Source organism: Capra hircus, chromosome 1, assembly GCF_001704415.2.
Source record: "Capra hircus breed San Clemente chromosome 1, ASM170441v1, whole genome shotgun sequence".
Taxonomy (NCBI): domain Eukaryota; kingdom Metazoa; phylum Chordata; class Mammalia; order Artiodactyla; family Bovidae; genus Capra; species Capra hircus.
The window spans coordinates 19,629,477-19,652,539 of record NC_030808.1 but is presented as its reverse complement, the minus strand read 5'-3'; the positions used below and the strand labels follow the sequence as shown (position 1 = coordinate 19,652,539).

At 37.4% G+C, this 23,063-nt stretch overlaps 1 long non-coding RNA gene across 3 annotated transcripts in view; it reads left to right on the top strand.

Annotated features, from left to right (window-relative positions):
- Positions 574-23,063, top strand: part of LOC102176916 — a 673,837-nt gene continuing 651,347 nt past the window's right edge. For all 3 annotated transcript variants that reach the window (XR_001918460.1, XR_001918455.1, XR_001918451.1), the window contains exon 1: positions 574-689. This is a non-coding gene — a long non-coding RNA (uncharacterized LOC102176916). The remainder of the gene's footprint in view (positions 690-23,063) is intronic.

The window sequence follows — 23,063 nt, the reverse complement described above, 5'->3', positions numbered from 1 at the left end:
ATAGCAGTTTGGTTATTAAATATATAGACTTGAGTTTGAATTTTGTTTTCCCACATTCTAGGTAAACCACAGCCAGTGGACCCACCACCCATTTCTATAACATAGCCACATTCACTCCTTGAAATATTGTCTCTGTGTGTTTTTGTTCTATGCAACAGAGTTGAGTATCTGTGACTGACACCTTGTGACTGGCAAGCTCAGTATTTACTCTCTGGTCCTTTAAGGAAAAGCTGGCTGACCTCTGTTCGAGAAGCATGATTTCGGCCGAGTTCCGTAAATTTCTGGGCCTCATTTTTCTAATTGTAAAATGTGAATAACAGTCTACCAGGTTGGGTTTAGTGAGGACTAAATGAGTTACTCTGTATAAAAAGTTAGCATAGTCATAGCATGGAGAATAAGTTTATTATAAAGACTGATGAAACTAATCATATCCAGAAAATATAATATAGTCTATATTTCCTCTGCACTAAGGAGCTGGTGAAAATTCTTATGAGAGAATAAATCTCTGGTTATGTTTGGTCAAGGATGTGCATTCTTTGTGCGTTGTTTCATTTCTGCTGAGTCTCTTTTCAGTGTCCCATGTAATTCTAACCTCCTGCGAGCCTGCTCGGGACTGTCACTTCTTGTAGCCGACCCTTCTTTATTATTTGTGGAAAATTCTCCATGTCTACATCTGGAATTGCTCAAAGGTCAGTGTAAGTACTGAGTCTTTATTAATGGTTTGTTCCGCTCCAAAATGCTTTCCAAAATGCCTGCAGCCAGGGACTTACAGCTCGTTCGAAGAGATAGTTTTCTGTTTTCAGGGATCTCACAGTTCATTCTATTTGTTTTCTCAGTGGAGAAGAGAAAGGTTTTATCCTTCTTGCTATGAGGCATGAAGATTTTCATGAGTTAAAACAAGTTCTTTGTTGGGCAAAAGCATTTCAGTGCCGTATGTTTAAACATTCCAGATCCGAGCACTCACTAGGAGTTTGCTGTTATGCAAGTGTATGTCTAACATTAGATGACCTGCAGGATATGTGAAGACTTGTTTTTTCAGCTTTGAGATTTACAATATTTTCTTAGCATATTGCTTTTCAGATTGCAAATGAAATATGCAGAAATTCTAGGAAACTGAACAAATAAATATAAGAGAGTTTTAAAGAAATGTTAGAGATTTACTCTAGTTGTCTCCCTCAGTTGTGACAGTTTCTGCCATATATATGTTTGTATCTACTCCTCCACATATAGAATGTCTGTAGTAAAATATCAGTGATCTGCTTGATCCTGTGCCTTGTTTTACTTGATATAGTCCTATGCGTAGTTTGCCACGTCATTAATTTTTTCAACACAGGATTGTAGTCTGTGGAAATACCATAATTTATTTAAACAAGCTCATATTGGACACTGGGAGAGAGAGTAAATTGTTACAACTTTTCTAGAGGGTAATTTATTAATATAATGTAAAATGTTAAATTTAAATACTCTTCAACATGAAAAATTGCATTTCTTGGAATTTTCCCTAAGGGGACTAACTGGGCAAGCTCACTCAAATATGTGGACTAAAATGTTCATGTTAGAGTGTATGACAGTGAAAATAATTTTTCAATCTAAATGTCTGTCACAAGGCTGCATAAATAATTGTTGTGCATATATCCCCGTAAAATGCAATGTGGTTAAAAGTGAATGAGCTCATGTACATTAAAATTATTTATATTGTTTTAAGTGAAATAGTTTGGCAGATCCTGGTTTGGTAAACACATCCATATATATGTATATAATGGGGATAATATACCTCACAATACCTACTGTAGTTATCTCTAATTTCTGGCATCATGGGTGACTGTTTCACTTCAAATTTTTGTTTGTGACATTTGACAGTGAGGATTATTTACTTTCCTTTTAGTGAAGTTTTCATTTACATAACACCCAAAGATCTTTGTAATTATTATGTTTACAGTTCAAACATGCTGCTGCTGCTGCTAAGTCCTTCAATCGTGTCCAACTCTGTGCAACCCCAGAGACGGCAGCCCACCAGGCTCCCCCGTCCCTGGGATTCTCTAGTCAAGAACACTGGAGTGGGTTGCCATTTTCTTCTCCAATGCATGAAAGTGAAAAGTGAAAGTGACGTCGCTCAGTCGTGTCTGACTCTTAGCGACCCCATGGACTGCAGCCCACCAGGCTCCTCCGTCCATGGGATTTGCCAGGGAAGAGTACTGGAGTGGGGTGCCACTGCCTTCTCCCTCAAACATGCTAGGGAAATATTTTCAGGCAGGGATTGTTGGACCCGTAGACAGAGAGGGATATTAGGATCCCTCATAGAGGGTAGACATCTTACGGTTAGAAGTACGTGTCTGGCTATTAATATTGTTTCTCTAGAAAGTTGTTCAATCCATGAGATGAAAGAATGTGATACAGGGAGACTGAGTAGGAGACCTCAGGTTGCCATTAAGAAATACTGCAACCAATAGAGAGGTTATATGACTTTCCCCACTTCTTACCATTTTTCATCATCCAGGTAAATAATGGGGCTAGGAAAGTGGATATAAGTACATAAGTAAATCATTATGGCTATTTGGAAGTAGTTTCATTCTGGATTCATCTATAGATAGCTTTTGTACTAGAGTTTTAAAATTCAAACCAATCACCACACATCCTTAGTGAAAAGTGCTAATTCTAATTCTATGGTTTCCCCCATCTTCCCATCTCTCTCTGTCTATATATATATGTACGTGTGTGTGTGTGTGTGTGTGTGTGTGTGTAATGTATGTGTGTCTCTCTATCTATATTTGCATATGCATTTGACCTTCAGAAAGTCTGTGAAATTTGTGTCGATATGCGCTTCCACCTTCTAGCCATGTATCATGGCATTTAATCCATAATGTTGTAAGGAAAAATAGGATTTCATTGTTTTCCTTTACATTTCTTTGATGACTAGTATGGTTGAATATGGTTTACTATTTTTGGGACCAGTTTATTTAAATATTTTTGTTACTATTCTTTGCCCTTTTTCCTTATTAGAGCACAGGTTGGCAAGCTGTGGGCTACAGGCCAATTCAACCTCTACTTATTTTTGTTAATAAAGTTTCATTGAGATACAACAGGCCCATTCATTTCCTTAATTTCCTTATAATATGTTTTTTTTTTTCTTGCTACAACAGCAGGAACAAGTAGTTTTGATAGGGCTGTATGACCATCAAAGGCTACAATGTTTAATTTCTGGTACTTATAGAAAGAGTTTATGATTCCTTAGTCATATTTTAGAGGGCTAATTTTTTTTAAATTAACTTGAATGAACTATTTATGGAGTAAGAGTATTTATTCTTGTTTGAAATATTTCTTGCAAATAGTTTATTGCATGTCTTTTTCTGGCTTGATCAAGCCCTGATGGTTTCTATCTCTACTCCCTCTTTCTCTCAGACCCCCTGTGCATGGGGTGCTGGAATGATGAATATAGCTTCCTTTGACTTAGAAGGGCTAAGACTATCCTGTTTATTATGAATGGTGGATGGAATAATTTATTATCTGGGTCATCATTTTTCTCATCAAAATGCTTAGAGCTCTCATTCTTGACCTAGATGTTAAGGAATATCTATTTTCTGAGAATCACTTAGAATATTTCTATTTGTGTTCAACCTTGATGGCCTAACTATGATAAAGCTTTAAAGTTGTAAGGAAATGCCTTATGTGGACCCCTTACTTATCTTTTTAAAAAATAATACCTTATGTTCTAGATCATTTTAAATCTTTACTGGATGTTTTTATGTGGCTTTACTCTCACTTTTCTCCTATCTGCTCATCTCTTTTGCTTTGTATTTCATGTCCCACTTCTTAGTTTCCTGCTAGTGTTTTAGCTTTCTTCAAACATTTGTTTTCCATGTGGTGTCACTAGTTTTGAGGGACTTTTTTTTTTTTTTAATTAAGAGCTAGTTGTATTGTCATCTATCTTTCTTGTATGGCTTCTTAGGTGGTGCTAATGGTAAAGAATCTGCCTGTTGATGCAGGAGACAGCATAGATGCTGGTTCAATCCCTGGGTTACAAAGATTCTCTGGAGGAGGGCCTGGCAACCCACTTCAGTATTCTTGCCTGGAGAATCCTATGGACAGAGGAGCCTGGTGGGCAACAGTCCATAGAGCTGCAAAGAGTCAGACATGACTGAAGCGACTTAGCACTCACACACACATGTTTCTTGTATAGCATATTAGTCAATCTGTTGTTGTTGCTTACTCACTAAGTCATGTCCAAGTCTTGTAACCCTGTGGACTGTAGCCCATCAGGCTACTCTGTCCATGGGATTTCTCAGGAAAGAATACTGGAGTGGGTAGCCATTTCCTTTTCCAGGGGATCTTCCCAACACAGGGATCAAATCTGTGTCACCAGCATTGGCAGGCAGATTTTTTACCACTGAACCACCAGGGAAGACCATATTAGTCAATAGGGGTTTTCAAAAGTGAAGAAATGGATCAAATTCCTACTTTCCATTTACATTTATTATATGATCCAATTATTGTATTTGACAAATATTTCTCCATCAAAGTGATCAAATAACATTACTATGACTTATCTATGTTTCCATGTTTATCTGAACATTAAAAGTACCGGAAGCTAGAAGTGACTAGTCCCCACAATACTCAGTCTGACTCTTCTTCCTAAATGCATTCAAAGGTTTCCCAGCCTCTCTTGCCAGGAGAGCACTGTCATGTGTCACTTCAAGTCTGAGGCATTTAAATGTGGTTGTAAGTTCCTCTTAACTTGGAAGCCTTGAGAGCTGCAGATTGAGATGGCCAGGGGAAAGACAGATGGACCACAGATAGCCTGGTTCCTCGAGTGACTTGATGGAGGAGGGTTTTCTTATAACATATATACTTCCTGTGAACAAGAAATTAACCTGTGTTATGACAGATTAGATTCTGCAGCTATTGCGCTACTATAGTTTAACCTCAGCTATTCTCACTAACTCAGAAATTAGCTTTAGAAATGAAGACTGCACTATAAGAAAAAATTGATATGTACAGGACAGGCAGTGAGAAAAATGAGGCTGTAGGAGACAGAGAAGAAAATGAATGCTATGTAGCAGTCAAACATTTGGTGAAGCTCTGGCATGTCACAGCTTGAAAGGCAGATCATATACCTATGCAACTGTTCCTAGGTAAGAGGTAGAAAACAGAACCGCAGCAGTGTATGCTAACTGCCATTTGCTGTGCTTGGCAAGCTATTTCAAAAATAAAGATGAACCCAGGAAAGAACTGACTGGTTCAAAAGCAGAAATGAAGATATAAAGAGGGTCTAGAAATGGGGAGTCCCATAGTATTGGAAAAGTCAACTGCTTCTAGACCCAAACTATACTCAAAGACATTTTACAGAGGCTTCAAGTAAAAAATACTCGACAAAAACTTTCATTTGATTACAGGACTTATGCCTCCCAGGTGGTGCAGTGGTAAATGACCTGCCTGCCAATGCAGGAGACACAGGAGAGTCAGGTTTGATCCCTGGGTCAGGAAGATGCCCCGGAGGTGGAAATGGCAACTCACTCCAGTGTTCTTGCCTGGGAAATTCCGGGACAGAGGAGTCTGGTGGTCTGCAGTGCACGGGCTCACAGTCAGACATGAATGAGCACACATGCACAAGGGCAGAGAAAGTGTTAAAAGTGTTAAATGAGGTCTTCCCACCCGTTATTACAGATAAACTTCAGAGAGCCACCTTCAAATTGAGAGAAAAAGACAGGCAGAGAAGAAAACAAAGGGCCACTGGAGATTTGAGAACTAGGTATTTAAAAGCATGGGTGTGGCTACTGGCATGTGGAGCTGATGAAACAAATAGAGAAGAAGCCTCTTTAGTATTTGAGAAAAGAGTACTGCCAAAGAAACCACAAACCTGGACTGAAGGGGCCTTTGACTGTAGAAGCTGAACATGGCCTTTGTGCTCAGAAGCTTAAGTGAATAAGGAGCCTGAGGAGGCTGCTATGCAGCCCCGAGACTTATTTCCAGATACAATCACAGAAGGCAATGGGGAGAAAAAGAGCTGCCATAGGGTGGATATTGAAGGCACACACAGGTAGGGAATCTTCTCTGAGTGTGCTCAGCAGGACTTTGGGGTTTATATGAGCTGCTGATTATGCCTGATTTGTGTGTGTGTGTGTGTGTGAATCACTCAGCCGTGTCTGACTCTTTGTGACCCCATGAACTCTAGCCCTCCAGGCTCTTCTGTCCATGGGATTCTCTAGGCAAGAATACAGGAGTGGGTTGCCATTTCTTTCTCCAGGGGATCTTCCCGACCCAGGGATCGAACCCAGGTCTCCCGCATTGCAGGCAGATTCTTTACCATCTGAGCCAGCAGTAATTGTCTTTTTTCTAAAATTGAGTATATTATTGTAATTATTCTGGTCCTGTCATGCCTTTGTTTATTGAGAGAGAAGGAGGGAAAGAAATTGAGAGAGAGAGAGAGACAGTGAGTGTGTGTGTATAGGGACAGGAAATTTGGCTTCTAAATTCATAAGTCTCCAGACCAAGAGAAGCCACATCTGGGCTTGGTAAGGACTATTGAACTTTCCCTGGACATACTGGACTTTGAGATTCTGGCGTTGACTTATTGAGATTCAGGCTGTCTCCGTATGAGTTACTGGATATGTGTTATATGTGGCAAGAAGAAGAAACTGAATAATTAGTGAACAGAAGGTGATATAGTTTACTAGACTTCACTGTAGTTGACTCTTTCCCCTTTGCTTGAAAAATTCCTAATATCTCTTGAAGTTTATGTTGGGGACATAACTTGCCAATGAACTGAAAACACTTCTCTCAAGAGCAGCTGTGGGTTTCTACGCTCTGTCTTCCTTTGCTGTGGCCAATGCCGAAGCATCACAAGGCACGGCATTACGAGACAGTAAAGTCTCCTGTTAGTCCAGGTCCTAACAACCTTTGCAGAGGAGAAAACTTTGTTCATGCATATGGGCAAGAAGTGACATATATTGTTGTGCTAAGCCTTTGAGATTTGGAGTTAATGATTTTTTAAGATTAAATCTATAAAAGGTTTACCAATTAGAAAAGCTCAGGTGGGTTATTATTATTTTTGAGTAAACATTGGAGTGAACAACTTAAATAAGAAACCAAAGCTGCTCACAACAAACACTATCTAATATAGGCTAACCTAGGAGAAAGCTAAGAAGTCCTGTTTGCAAATTCTGTTCTCCTAAAACTGACTCTCATGCCCCCAAAATTGTTCCGAAATTGTGAGAGGTAAGTTATCTGATTCTAATTACATCACATTATTAACATTTTGACCATCTCAAAAGACTGATTAAAGTTGTATGTATTTTCTTTCCGGTAAATAACATTGGTTTTTATCTATAATTATGGACAGGAAGAAAACTGCTAAAAATTCCCAGGTGGCGATCTTGGTAAAGAACCCACCTGCCGATGCAGGAGACATAAAGAGATGTCAGTTCAGTCTTGGGTTGGGCACATCCCCTGGAAAAGGGAATGGCAACCCACTCCAGCATTCTTGCCTGGAAAATCCCATGGACAGAGGGCCTGGAGGGCTACAGTCCATGGGGTTGCAAAGAGTCAGAAACAACTAAATCGACTTAGCCCAAGGCACTTAGCACAGAAAGCTACATAGCAACTGATTCAATTAGTCTGGTCTCGTTTTTAAGTTACTTTTACCTGAGGACATCAGAGTAACTTATTAAATATTTTATAGAAATCTGAACAAACAACAGTGTTTACATTAGAGAAATAAAGCATTCACTTATTTAAAAAGTTCAAAGACCATAAATCTGCAGTAAACACTAGCATAAATTAGGCAGTTTTAATGTGTGATGAGTCAAGAATCTCTGTCAAACATACCACCAGAATATTTATTTTTCTGCTTAATTATTGGCAGAAAATATGGTACATAAACCTTAATGAAAAATGAAATTTCATAGGAAAGGTAAATAAGAGTGCTAAAAATGGATAGTATTCATTTAAAGAGAACTTGAGAACCTGAAACAGTGTTATAAGAACTAAGAAGATTTCAACAGATAAAACTGCATCAAGCTGCTTAGGAAATACACATCCATCAGTTTTGTTTACATAAATGATTCTTTCTAATTATATTGTATATAGTGGAGATGGCTAAATTTCCATACTTGCAAGTTAAGATTTGCACATGAAATTGCCTAAAAGGTAGACATCCCCCCAACTTTTTAGTTTAATTTGTTTATGTTGACTCTTATTTTCTTGTTTAATGTTGACGCTTTCTTTAGAGTAGTCTGTCTTTCATCTCCCTCTCAAGCAGGCTCAGATCTTGTGCTTGACCCGCCCATAAATATAAGACAGATGAAAATAAATAACCCACTAGAAAATTCACTTGACATGAGTACTGTATTTTATGGCTTAGAGGACTGGAAATGGGTCTGACTTTGAAGTCATTGAAGGGCTATATGACACTTTGAGAAAACAAATCTTTCTTTTTTTTTTTATTGACTTGAAGCTCTCTGGCCTTCAAATGCATGCACTAGTAAATTCTTTGACTCTGTATATGCAAGGTTGATGTTCCATTTATAAGAAAAAAATGTTCACTACAAATGGATAATATGGTTCTCTTCTGGCCAGAGAGACTTTCTAAAGCATACTTCAAGTAGGAAAAAGAAAAGTGAGTATCATTCATTTTTAGGAGTGGGTTTATATTCAGTTCAGTTCATTTCAGTAGCTCAGTCGTGTCCGACTCTTTGCAACCCCATGAATCGCAGCATGCCAGGCCTCCCTGTCCATCACCAACTCCCGGAGTTCACTCAGTCACGTCCATAGAGTCAGTGATGCCATCCAGCCATCTCATCCTCTGTCGTCCCCTTCTCCTCCTGCCCCCAATCCCTCCCAGCCTCAGAGTCTTTCCCAATGAGTCAACTCTTTGAGGTGGCCAAAGTACTGGAGTTTCAGCTTTAGCATCATTCTTTCCAAAGAAATCCCAGGGCTGCTCTCCTTCAGAATGGACTGGTTGGATTTCCTTGCAGTCCAAGGGACTCTCAAGAGTCTTCTCCAACCCCACAGTTTGACTAGATGGACCTTAGTTGGCAAAGTAATATCTCTGCTTTTGAATATGCTATCTAGGTTGGTCATAACTTTTCTTCCAAGGAGTAAGCGTCTTTTAATTTCATGGCTGCAGTCACCATCTGCAGTGATTTTGGAGCCCCCCAAAATAAAGTCTGACACTGTTTCCACTGTTTCCCCATCTATTTCCCATGAAGTGATCGGACTGGATGCCATGATCTTCATTTTCTGAATGTTGAGCTTTAAGCCAACTTTTTCACTCTCCTCTTTCACTTTCATCAAGAGGCTTTTTAGCTCCTCTTCACTTTCTGCCATAAGGGTGGTGTTTGTATTGCTGTTTAACTATTTGAATTTATTAATGGCTTTATAAATCCAATATCCATGCTAATAAAGATTTTTGTAACAGATGAAAGCAATATTTTTTATTACGTGAATTACATTAATTGTAAGTCCTGTGTATGTATTTCCTAGTATGGTGGAATGCTTTTTTCCTTTTCATGATCTCCCACAAATTCTCAGTGTAATAATATTGCATTAAGAGTAATCCTTTGTTGAGATGATTTAAATGAATTTCTTTGCTATAGCAATAATTAAGGCTTAGTGATCCACAGTTTTTAAGTCACTGAAAACAAAAGAAAAATTATATTGGAATTTGGGACAAATATTCCGCCAGTACTGGTTACCCTAAAACTTGAAATTAAAGCAACTGATATCAATAATTAGTGAATCTACTAAAGAAGCACCCTATGGAGCTAATTTTAGGTAAATGATAAAGAGCAAAGCAGACAGATGCCTAGCATAGCAAATTTTCAAGATACTGATATTAACCCTTTTTATATTCATCATTACTGCTTACTTGAGCATTTTTAAGCAGATAATTCATCTGCATCTTTACATGTTTAATGAAGAACATCTCTGTGTTTTTGGTGAAATGCTTGAGATAGTTTCACTTTGAGGGCTATTTTATTCATGCTCCAAAACCCAAATAGAGCCTGTTAATTGATTAAAATGAGTATTAGAAGCATAAAGACAGATAAAAACTTTTCTCTCTGTGTCTCTCTGAATGAAATCTTTCTGTTTAACAGAAATAAGCAAAAGTAACTTGCTGACTTCTATTTAGAAACACTATAGAAATTCAAATAAGAGAATCAAATGCCAGTTATGCCTTTGACTGTGAGCAGTTTCTGGAACAATTAATGGAAAAGATGATCTGGTTTAATAGATTACTTGAGAAGCTCAGAGTATATCACTTATGAATTTTTATGTATCTTACATAAGTGAGAAATGCTAAAATCGAAGTAGTTCAAAGATGTTTCCTTACCTTTGAATTCTACACCTGTAACTTATTTGAATTACCTGCAGTCTGTTCTTCCTGCTTTTAGATAATGCCATGAGGTAGCTCCTACTGCTAGAATATTTTTTAAAAATGTATTTTAAACTTTTTTAGAAACTGAATTTATAATAACATCTTCACATGTTCAAAACCAAGTGCAGGACTGTGATATATCCTTAAGAGACAGCAGAGTTTTCATAAAAATAACTAAAGAACCAGCAAATAAGTGGGAAGAATATCTTAGATTAGACATATTTCAATTACTTAATATTATTATATTTATTTATTTTTTATGTTGCCAGGTGTCACTGAAGGGTGCTGAGGAGATTTAGGTTGAACACTAAAGAAACCTTTCTGATTAAGAAAAGGATTAGAAGCAGAGTGGCCATTCTCACTCTTCTGTGATGCGGATATTAGTAGAGGCAGTGGTGATATTAATGATGTCTATCCTGGAGAAATATCAATAACCTCAGATATGCAAATGACACCACCCTTATGGCAGAAAGTGAAGAGGAGCTAAAAAGCCTCTTGATGAAAGTAAAAGAGGAGAGTGAAAAAGTAGGCTTAAAGCTCAACATTCAGAAAACGAGGATCATGGCATCTGGTCCCATCACTCCATGGGAAATAGATGGGGAAACAGTGGAAACAGTGTTAGACTTTATTTTTTGGGGCTCCAAAATCACTGCAGATGGTGATTGCAGCCATGAAATTAAAAGACGCTTACTCCTTGGAAGAAAAGTTATGACCAACCTGGATAGCATATTAAAAAGCAGAGACATTACTCTGCTGACTAAGGTCTGTCTAGTCAAGGCTATGGTTTTTCCAGTGGTCATGTATGGATGTGAGAGTTGGACTGTGAAGAAAGCTGAGCATCAAAGAATTGATGTTTTTGAACTGTGGTGTTGGAGAAGACTCTTGAGTCCCTTGGACTGCAAGGAGATCCAACCAGTCCATTCTAAAGGAGATCAACCCTGGGATTTCTTTGGAAGGAATGATGCTAAAGCTGAAACTCCAGTACTTTGGCCACCTCATGCAAAGAGTTGACTCATTGGAGAAGACTTTGATGCTGGGAGGGATTGGGGGCAGGAAGAGAAAGGGACAACAGAGGATGAGATGGCTGGATGGCATCACTGACTCAATGGACGTGAGTCTGAGTGAACTCTGGGAGTTGGTGATGGACAGGGAGGCCTGGCGTGCTGCGATTCATGGGGTCGCAAAGAGTCGGGCATGACTGAGCGACTGAACTGAACTGAACTGAACTGATCCAATGATTGCCATGTGCTAAAGTGTGTGTGTTAGTCACTCAGTCGTGTCTGATTCTTTGTGACCACATGGACTGTAGCCTGCCAGGCTCCTCTGTCCATGGGATCCTCTAGGGAAGAATACTGGAGTGAGTTGCCATTTCCTTCTCTAGGGGATCTTCCCGACCCAGAGATCGAACCTGGGTCTCCTGCATTGCAGGCAGATTCTTTACCATCTGAGCCACCAAGGAAGCACCGTGCTAAACATTCCACTAATTCACATTTAATTCAGTCCTTTACAGTCCTGAACTTCATTTTATTCTCATGTTGCAGAAAAGAAAAGCAAATCTTAGAGTTCACACATCTAGAATCACAAACCTAGTGGATTATGGAGCTGAGACTAGAGCAGCCAAGCCATTAAAAATTACTTACATTCTCTAGGTCTTAGATTTTCCTGTGTATTAATAAAATGAAGATAAGAAGACCAATCTCATAATGTTTGTAGTAGAAGATGAGGTAATAGGCAAAAGTACCCAGCTCATGTTTAATGTATGTTATTTATCCTCTTTGATTAAGGAGGATTAAACATTACTGCTTAAACTCTGTCAAATATAATATTGCATTTAAATTATGTTTATATCCCATTACTAAAGCTATAAGCTCTTGGAGAACTTGGCTGGAACCATGTTTTATTCCTTCCATAGCTCCTTGTCTTATACTAGCACATGTCCTAGGACTTAGAAAGTATATGTGTTGCCTCTGAAAAACTAATGAAAGGTAAGGCAAGGCACCACATCCATCTACTGCAGTTTGGAAGGCACCTGGACACCATGGTTCAGATTTTAAAATATGCTTGCTGTTTGACTCAGCAACTTAATTTCTAAAAATATATCTTAAGGAGACATTGAGATTTTTTTACCAAGATATATTTTCAATATAATCATTAAGACATTGTCTTCAATAGGGACAAGTTAGAAACATCCCAATTGCTGATTTAAAAGTTGTGCAACAGGCATACAATGGAATAGTGTGTAGCCATTAGAAGTGATGTAAAGATGCAGTTAGTGGTGAGAAAGTCTCATGATATATTTGCTGGCAGGTGTGAAAAATTGGTTATGCAACTATATGATCTTTTTTCTGTAACAGACATACAACAGTTGTGTTTGCTAAACCTTCCACCCCCAAACTAATTACAGGCTTGCTTTCCTAGAAATGGAATCTTAAACCAGTGGATCAAGGATTGCTTAATCGGTACTTTGCTTTGGCTGATAGACTCCTGCCATCCTGCAAAGGAAAGTAACTTTACAATAAACAACTTGCTCTTTTGCCTGATATAACTTCCTCGTTCCCTTGTCTTTTTGTCTTTCATTTTGTACAGCGCTTCAGAATTCTTTCCTTAGCTGCTAGATTGGATGCTGCTCAATTCCAATCAATTTTCCCTCAAATAAAATTTTAATATGCCCTCAATCTATCTTTTGACAATACATGTGCATGCACATATACATATTGTAAAAGTATATGAGAAATTGAGAATAGGTATGTCTGGGTAAAAGATCATAGTCTATTTTTCTTTCTCCATATTTTTCTTTATTCTTAGGAATTATTTTAAACAAAGTAGTTTATTAATATTTGAGAAAATATGTTATTTTAAAAAATGTGTGGCATCATTTTCAATAGTGACTTTTGACACTGAACCTCAGGCAGCAGACATGCTTCAGATTTTTAGAATCTTGAGAAAATCACATTTGAAAAAAAACTTGTTCACTATTATGGGATGATTAAAAATAACAATGCCTTTTAGGCTAGTGACCTCTTTTTCATTTCTTTATAAACAACTGAACAGAGAGGCTTTCAGTACTTTCTCAGTTTGCTTCTTTTCTACCCTTCATGCTTACATGAAGAGGTCAGATATATAGAGCTTGGACCCACTGAGATGAGATTTGACTCACTGAGATTTGAAGTTTAATGACAGGGAAAGCTGCAATACATGTTTGAAAAATTCTCAGATAAAACAACAGAACCCCAAGGCAATTCATTCTGAATTTTAAAGATAGGAGTACACATTAATATGAAATGGACAGATTTATTTCTGACTGTTTCAAAGAAATATTGACAGTGGAACACTTGGTTCTAAGCAGGTTGGCTGAAAGCCTGTGTAGAGAGGAGTTGTGTAAAAGTTTCAAAGTAAAAACGCTTCCATGTTCCATCTGTGAGGAGAGTGGAGCCTTGACAACTATCATTTGTCATAGTGGACACAATGAGAAACAGAAAGACCCAAGAAGAGGGGCAGTAAATATGTAAAAGTATGCATATGGTATAAGAATGTATGGGTAAATGTGATTCCAGAAATAAAAAGTGAGATCTGAATATGGGATTTCAGGAAAACTGGCCTCCTGGGATTCTTATAGAATAATTTTTAAACATTCACTGTTTAATTTTATATTTTAAGTGATTATAGATGTATCTCCAATAGCAAAGTTTAGAGCAAGATGGAAATCAATTGCCCTTCCCCTTATCCTTAAAGGAATTTCTTCCCTTTATTGCTTATTATGATCTTTGTAGTTGAGGATTCCAAAATGAAGTGGAGCAACTAGAACACAGAATAACTGTGAATATGACTTGGGAGAATTTTGCAGTGGTGGTGGTTATCTTCTAGATAATTCCATTTTTCTTGTCAAAAACTATAATTACCATTTTTATACAGCATTTTTTCTCACAGAGAAACTTTCTATATGAGGAATAAAAGAAACTTAGTTTTGAGTGTTAGACCTGTGGGATTCAATACTGGAGACCACCCGGTCTCTTTTATTATGTGCAATAAGTGAGATTTGGCCTACAGCAGGGTCTGTAATTATTCAGCTCCTCCAAAAGTAGCTCCTGACTTTGATTTTGCAAAACACATTAATGTTAATTTTGTTACTTGAACATTTGCTTTTAATATAACAGAATCCACATGCTTGGTTGAGGCCAACATATGCTATTTATCATGCAGGTTTGTCTGTCCCTGATGATGTAGTACATAAATCAAATCTAAATGAAGCCAACACCACTTCTCCCCTATGCCGTGATATCTGGGGATGAGACTGTTGGCCAAGGAATCACGAGGAAGAGTAGGACACTTTTGTATATTGTGAGATATTTTCATTGCTCCCAACAGTAACACCATCACCAATCAAGAACTTGAAATAGTATCACTATAAGTATTCCCATATATGAAGTTCATTTGCTTAACTTTTGAAATCTTTTCAATAGTTGCATATGAACAAGAAGCATGGAATTCAAGAAATTAAGTTAACATAGTAAGACTAAGGTTTCACTTTTATTTGGTTGGTCTTAAAATCTGGGATACAAGAATATATTAGTAAAATACATGTTTTAAAATATTTGGAGGTCATTGTAATTATTCTTTGGTATTCAGGGGAATAAAATGTTTCTTACAATAAAATTCAGATAGATGTTAGGGCTTATATAAAAATGGTTGGTTAACTCCAGAACTGAAGAAATGTAGGGAGATACATTTGTTAGAGGTTTCTTAAGTTGTCTTTGTAATCAAATCGCACATTTTTATATTGAGCTGTTCTGGAGTGGAGTGGACTTTTGGTGGCAATTTCTCATGTTTCCATATTCTTTATTCAATGTAGAAATATTTCTCAAGGTCATAAATGCAAAATACTGTTCATTGGAGACCTCAGACCTGATTTCAAGACTGTCATTCTCTGAACTGAAAGACAGACGTATTGGCACAACCCACTTGTCTGATGGACCAGCTTAGTTCAAATATTACATTCTCCAGAAAGTTTTCCTCTATTACTTTGTTTGTTCACTTGTTTGCTTTCTCCTTCCTGAGCTTAAAATTCTTTTTAAGCTTTTATCTTTAAGGTTTGGTTAAGAAGAACATCAAGATTCATTAAGATTCATCAAGTTACCTAAAAGTAGAAATGATATGCTTATAAGAATTTTTACCTAGAAATGACATCTTCTCAGAAATATATTAGGCATTCTGACTCCTTCTCCAACTTGCCCTGAGCCATAGTGTTTTCTCCACCTGGCATTTCTGTTTCTGACTAGCATGAACTTAGTGACCTGTTTCCCATCTTCTTTATATCATCTCTTTCTGCTCCTGCCTTTACTGTTGGGCTTCTGTCTTTAATTCTCAGTATAAAGACTGGTCACTTTACTTTTCATGTCAGTTCACCTGGAGGAGTCTCAGAGAGCCTGTGGAAGGCTTCACCACAGTTGCTCTGTACCTTTCCTTCATTGCTGATGCTTAGGTGGTGGTTGTTCAGTCAGTCATATCTGACTCTTTGGGACCATATGGACTGCAGCACGCTAGGCCTCCTCTCCTTCTGCCCTCAATCTTTCCCAGCATCTGAGACTTTTCCAGTGAGTCAGCTCTTCGTATCAGATGACCAAAATACTAGAGTTTCAGCTTCAGCATCAGTCCTTCCAACTAGTATTCAGGGTTGATTTCTCTTAAGATTGACTGGTTTGACCTCCTTGCTGTCCAAGGGGTTCTCAGGAGTCTTCTCCAGCACCACAGTTTGAAGGCATCAACCCTTTGGTGCTCTGCCTCCTTTACAGTCCAGCTCTCACAACTGTATGTGACCATTGGGAAGACCACAGCCTTGACTATATTGGCCTTTGTTGGCAGAATAATGTCTCTGCTTTTCAACACACTGTCTAGGTTTGTCATTGTTTTCCTGCCAAGAAGCAAATGTCTTCTGATTTCATGGTTGCAGTCATCATCCACAGGGATTTTAGAGCCCAAGAAGAGGAAATCTGTCAAGGCTTCCACCTTTCCCCCCTCCATTTACCATTAAAGTAATGGGACCAGATGCCATGATTTTAGTTTCTTTTAATATTTAGTTTAAGCCAGCTCTTTCACTCTCCTCCTTCACCCTCATCAAGAGGCTGTTTAGTTCCTCTTTGCTTTCTGCCATTAGAGTGGTATCATCCACATATCTGGGGTTGTTGAAGTTTCTCCCGTCTGCCCTACTTCCAGCTTGTAATTCATCCAGCATGACATTTCTCATGATGTACTCAGCATATAGATTAAACAAACAGGGTGACAGCAGATAGCCCTATTGTATTCTTTTTTCAACTTAGAACCAATCAGCTGTTCTATACAGGGTTCTAACTGTTGCTTCTTGACTCACATACAGGTTTCTCAGGAGATGGGTAAGATGGTCATATAAGTATCTCTAACTAGAGAAAAAAAAACTGTAAGAGAAGCAAGGTCATAAAGCACATTTGGATATTCTATGAATGCCTAATATGTGGAAGGTAAATATTTTGTTTGTACATATACAAATGCATTTGTTTACTTTTATTTTGTGTATATACACTAAAAAAACTTCCCAGGATCTCTGTTTCTGCCAAAAATTGTCAAAAAGCTGGAGAAAGAATGTAATGATTAGTCAAAATGGACTTCACAATGGGGCTAAAATGTGACTATTCTTTGAAACAGAAATAAAATTATTTCTGCTTGAATAACTGGCAAGAGACTTAAAATAGAAGAAGCCTTTATGTTATTAAAATAAGGAGAATTGATTCAATGAATTCCATGAAATCCTCATCATACTGACATCTCTGTATTTGGTATTACTAACCACTCTTCTCCTCTGGACACTTCCTTCTTCCTTGGATTATAAAATGTCACTCTGTCCCATTTCTCTTTTGACCTTTCTAACTATTCCTTCTCAGACTCTTCTGTTGGAGTCTTTTTTCCCACTCTACAAAAATTTCTGTCATTCAGGCTATTGTTTTTGACATGTTATCAATTATACAACCATCCTAACCATCATCCTTCTTTCTAATGGGATGATTGATCATCTGTAATCACAAAATCTATGTTTCTATCTTCAGCTTCTATACTACTAAGTTTCAGCTTACAGCAGACTTCTAGTTGACTACTTACAGGCATAGACAATTGTTTTGCCAACCTGAACTCTTTGTCTCCACCCATCACCCCGACATTACTTCCGACTTTTGTACTTTTTATGTCAGTGAGCATTTCCAACTAGCCATTAAGTCAGAAAGAGTGAATTGTCCATTTCTCTCATAACTCCAAGCATGAATCTGTAATCCTTTTAAGATTACTTACTGCTGTCATAGTTTAAAATTTCCTCATACCTCACATAACCTTTTTCCTGATATGAAGATCATTCTTCTTTTCTTCATTATTCTACCACCTTTATTGCTTCCAGAGTGAGTTTACTAGATTTTAAATATATTATGCTATGCTGTTGTTTAGTTGCTAAGTCATGTCTGACTCTTTGCAACCCCATGGACTTCTTGGTCCACCAGACTCCTCTGTCCATTAAATTTCCCAGGCAAGAATACTGGAGTGGGTTGCCATTTCCTTCTCCAGGGGCTCTTCCCAATAGATGGATGAAACCTGAGTCTCCTGATTTGGCAGGTGGATTCTTTACCATTGAATCACTAGGGAAACCCTATTTTTCAATGAGTATGATTCTCTAATACTTTCTTACTTGTAAATGAAACAAATATGTCATGCTATTCCCCTACATAAAACCTTTCAATGGCTTCCTAATGCCTGCAGGAACAAACATGTACATATTGCAGATGATGTCAAAGATTTTCAGTGGTCAGACCCCCGTCTCACCTTTGTTATTATCCTTCTCTTTCACATATTCTTTCCTTCACCTAGGCTTGATGTAAACATACATAAAGTAAGAAGACCAATTTGTACGGAAAATACTGGGTTAGCCAAAATGTTTGTTTCAATTTTTCCATAAAATCTTACAGAAAAATCCAGATGAAATTTTTGACCAATCCTATAAATAGAATACAATGTTTCAATATTCCAAGGAAGATTGCAGATTAAAATTTCCATTATAGGCCAAGTTGAATTTTTGGCTTATGATAAAACACTTAAGAATGTTTTTACTAGTCATATCTGACTTATCAACAGGGCAACATATGTTTTTAGTTTTGAATTGATTAAATGACAATGTAAACATATTTGTGCTGTGATGTATGAAATACATAAGAGGTGTAAACTGTTAACATGAACTCTATGATCACAGCTTAATTTACATGTAATCATATTAACTAAGAATTGAAAATTTTGTAGGTTGCTATTAAAAGTAAGAAGTACAATATATTTTAAAGACTAAATGGAATTGAACATTTTAGCACTGCTTCTGATTTTAGCAGCTATTTGGGAACCTAATATACTGACTCATAGGCTGCAAGAAAAATCTGTAAAATAATAATAAAAAAACGGGTTTGGTGGGAAAAATAATTATGTTCTTAAATATGCAGGGTTTTGAATTAGATATTTTGTGGTGAAGGTTAGAAATTGAATTTAAACGTTTACAAATGCCTTTGTTCTATTTCTACTGTATTATCAAAGTGTAGTTTTACTCTTCTTTAAATCCTATATAACTAGTAGGATAGAGTGATGACTAAAATTTACCAAATAAATTTCAAGATTTTTTTCCTACTCATATTTTGTTCTTTACCTGATTGATAAACTTTAGATTTGGTGTTCTTCTAAACAATTTTTTTTTTTTAAATTATGTTCTAGCTCTGTGAAAAATACTGTTGGTAGCTTGATAGGGATTGCGTTGAATCTATAGATTGCTTTGGGTAGTATACTAATTTTCACTATATTGATCCTTATACAGACTGAAGTAAGCCAGAAAGAAAAACACCAATACAGTATACTAATGCATATATATTGAATTTAGAAAGATGGTAATGATAACCATGTATACAAGACAGCAAAAGAGATACAGATGTATAGAACAGTCTTTTGGACTCTAGGGGAGAGGGAGAGGGTGGGATGATTTGGGAGAATGGCATTGAAACATGTATAATATCATATATGAAACGAATTGCCAGTCCAGGTTAGATGCGTGATACTGGATGCTTGGGGCTAGTGCGCTGAGATGACCCAGAGGGATGGTATGGGAAGGGAGGAGGGAGGGGGGTTCAGGATGGGGAACACATGTATACCTGTGGTGGATTCATGTTGATGTATGGCAAAACCAATACAATATTGTAAAGTAATTAACCTCCAATTAAAACAAATAAATTTATAATAAAAAAATAAAAAAGATTATGTTAATTTTCTTCTTAAGCATTTCATAGCTAGTAAAATATTCCTCCCTGGAACATATAAAATAATCACAAAAATTGTTGCTATAAGAAAAAGTCAGTATTTCAGTCTTGTTTATTTCAAGTGGTATAAAAATGAATTGGTCAAATTTTCATTTAGAAATATAATTTATCAGGTTAACTAAATAAAAACCTTTTAAAAAGCTCAGCATCTAATGGTGTTTCATCTATTTGATAAAATGTCTATTTATAAAGGTCTGTCTCATAAAAATAAATTATTATGAGTGGGTATGATCAAAACAAAAAGCTGAAATGGAAACAGTGTTCTCCTTTCTCTTCTTTGCTTGTTTTATTCTATTTATTTTTTTTATTTGACAATATCTCTTTTGTCCACCATGGTGTATATCATAAGTATTGTTGCTCTTAGCTATTTTCATTTCCTGAGAAGATTTTTAGTTTATTTTTTGTATCTTGGAATTCTAAAGAGTTTTATTATTATACTATCACTCTTCCTCAAGTGTTTTTTATTCCTAACAAATAAAATACACTCAGGGTGATAAAATGTAAACAACTCTTTCTAATACATTGCCTTTGGAGGAAATATTTCTCTATGTGATTTCAAAATGTGGTCCTGTCCATTCCAAAAGCCTAAACAGAAAATGTAGGCAGAAAGATTGAAGAAATGTATGTACTCCAGTAACCCACAATTATATTACATTTTTGCACTCGGTATATTAGTTTCCCATTGTTGCCTTAACCAACAAAGTAATATGATTCTAATATTCTTAACTACATTATAGAGGAATGGAATGCAAAAGTAGGAAGTTAAGAAACTCCTGGAGTAACAGGCAAATTTGGCCTTGGAGTACAGAATGAAGCAGGGCAAAGGCTAACAGAGTTTTGCCAAGAGAATGCACTGGTCATAGCAAACACCCTCTTCCAACAACACAAGAAAAGACTCTACACATGGGCATCCCCAGATGGTCAACACCAAAATCAGATTGATTTTATTCTTTGCAGGCAAAGGTGGGGAAGCTCTATACAGTCAGCAAAAACAAGACAGGGAGATGTCTATGGCTCAGATCATGAACTCCTTATTGCCAAATTCAGACTTAAATTGAAGAAAGTAGGGAAAACCACTAGACCAATCGAGTATGACCTGAATAAAATCTCTTACGATTATACAGTGGAAGTAAGAAATAGATTTAAGGGACTAGATCTGATAGAGTGCCTGATGAACTATGGACAGAGGTTCATGACATGGTACAAGAGACAAGGATCAAGACCATCCTCAAGAAAAATAAATGCAAAAAAAATGGTTGTCTGAGGAGGCATTACAAATAGCTGTGAAAAGAAGAGACATGAAAAGCAAAGGAGTAAAGAAAAGATATACCCATTTGAATGAAGAGTTCCAAAGAATAGCAAGGAGAGGTAGGAAAACCTTCCTCAGTAATCAGTGCAAAGAAATAGAGGAAAACAATAGAATGGGAAAGACTAGAGCTCTTTCAAGATCTGGAGTAACAGGCAAATTTGAGAAAATTAGAGATATCAAGGGAACATTTCATGCAAAATGGACACTATAAAGGACAGAAATTGTATGAACCTAATAGAAGCAGAAGATATTAAGAGGTGGCAAGAATACAGAAAAGAACTATACAAAAAAGATCTTCATGGCCAAGATAATCATGATGGTGTGATTACTTACCTAGAGCCAGACATCCTGGAATGTGAAGTCAAGTGGGTCTTAGGAAGCATCACTACAAACAAAGCTAGTGAAGGTGATGGAATTCCAGTTGAGCTATTTCAAATCCTAAAAGATGATGCTGTGAGAGTGCTACATTCAATATGCCAGCAAATTTGGAAAACACAGCAGTGGCCACAGGACTGGAAAAGGTCAGTTTTCATTCCAATCCCAAAGAAAGGCAATGCCAAAGAATGCTCAAACTACCGCACAATTGCACTCATCTCACATGCTAGTAAAATAATGTTCAAAATTCTCCAAGTCAAGCTTCAACAGTACGAGGAACATGAATTTCCAGATGTTCAAGCTGGTTTTAGAAAAGGCAGAGGAACCAGAGATCAAATTGCCAACATCCATTGGATCATCAAAAAAGCAAGAGAGTTCCAGAAAAAGTCTACTTCTGCTTTATTGACTATACCAAAGCCTTTGACTGTGTGGATCACCACAAACTGTGGAAAATTCTTCAAGAGATGGGAATACCAGACTACCTGATGTGCCTCTTAAGAAATCTGTATGAAGGTCAATTAGCAACAGTTACAACTAGACATGGAACAACAGACTTGTTCCAAATCGTGAAAGGAATATGTCAAGGCTGTATACTGTTACCGTGCTTATTTAAATTATATGCAGAGTACATCATGAGAAACACTGGGCTGGAGGAAGCACAAGCTGGAATCAAGATTGCCAAGAGAAATATCAGTAACCTCATATATGCAGATGGCACCACCCTTATGGCAGAAAGTGAAGAAGAACTAGAGAACCTCTTGATGAAAGTGAAAGTGAAGAGTGAAAAAGTTGGCTTAAAGCTCAACGTTTAGGAAACTAAGATTATGGCATCCGGTCCCATCACTTCATGGCAAATAGGTGGGGAAGCAGTGGAAACAGTGAGAGACATTTTTTTTTGTTTTTTTTTTTTTGTTTTTTTGGCTTCAAATCACTGCAGATGGTGACTGCAGCCATGAAATTAAAAGATGCTTGCTCCTTGAAAGGAAAGTTATGACCAACCTAGAAGTGAAGTGAAGTCGCTCAGTTGTGTCTGACTCTTTGCAACCCCGTGGACTGTAGCTCTCCAGGCTCCTCTGTCATTGGGATTCTCCAGGCAAGAATACTGGAGTGGGTTGCTACTTCCTTCTCCAGGGGATCTTCCCGACCCAGGGATCGAACCCAGGTCTCCCGCATTGCAGGCAGACGCTTTAACCTCTGAGCCACCAGAGCCACAGACCAACCTAGACAGCATATTAAAAAACAGAGTCATTACTTTGCTGACAAAGGTTCATCGTAGTCAAGGCTATGGTATTTCCAGTAGTCATGTATGGATGTGAGAGTTGGAGTATAAAGAAAACTGAGCACCGAAGAATTGATGCTTTTGAATTGTGGTGTTGGAGAAAACTCTTGAGAGACCCTTGGACTGCAAGGAGATCCAACCAGTCCATCCTAGAGGAAATCAGTCCTGAATATTCCTTGGAAGGACTGATGCTGAAGCTGAAACTCCAATACTTTGGCCACTTGATTGGAAGAACTGACTCATTTGAAAAGACCCTGATGCTGGGAAAAATTGAAGGCAGGAGGAGAAGGGGACGACAGAGGATGAGGTGTTTGGATGGCATCACCAGCTCAATGAACATGAGTTTGAGTAAACTCTGGGAGTTGGTAATGG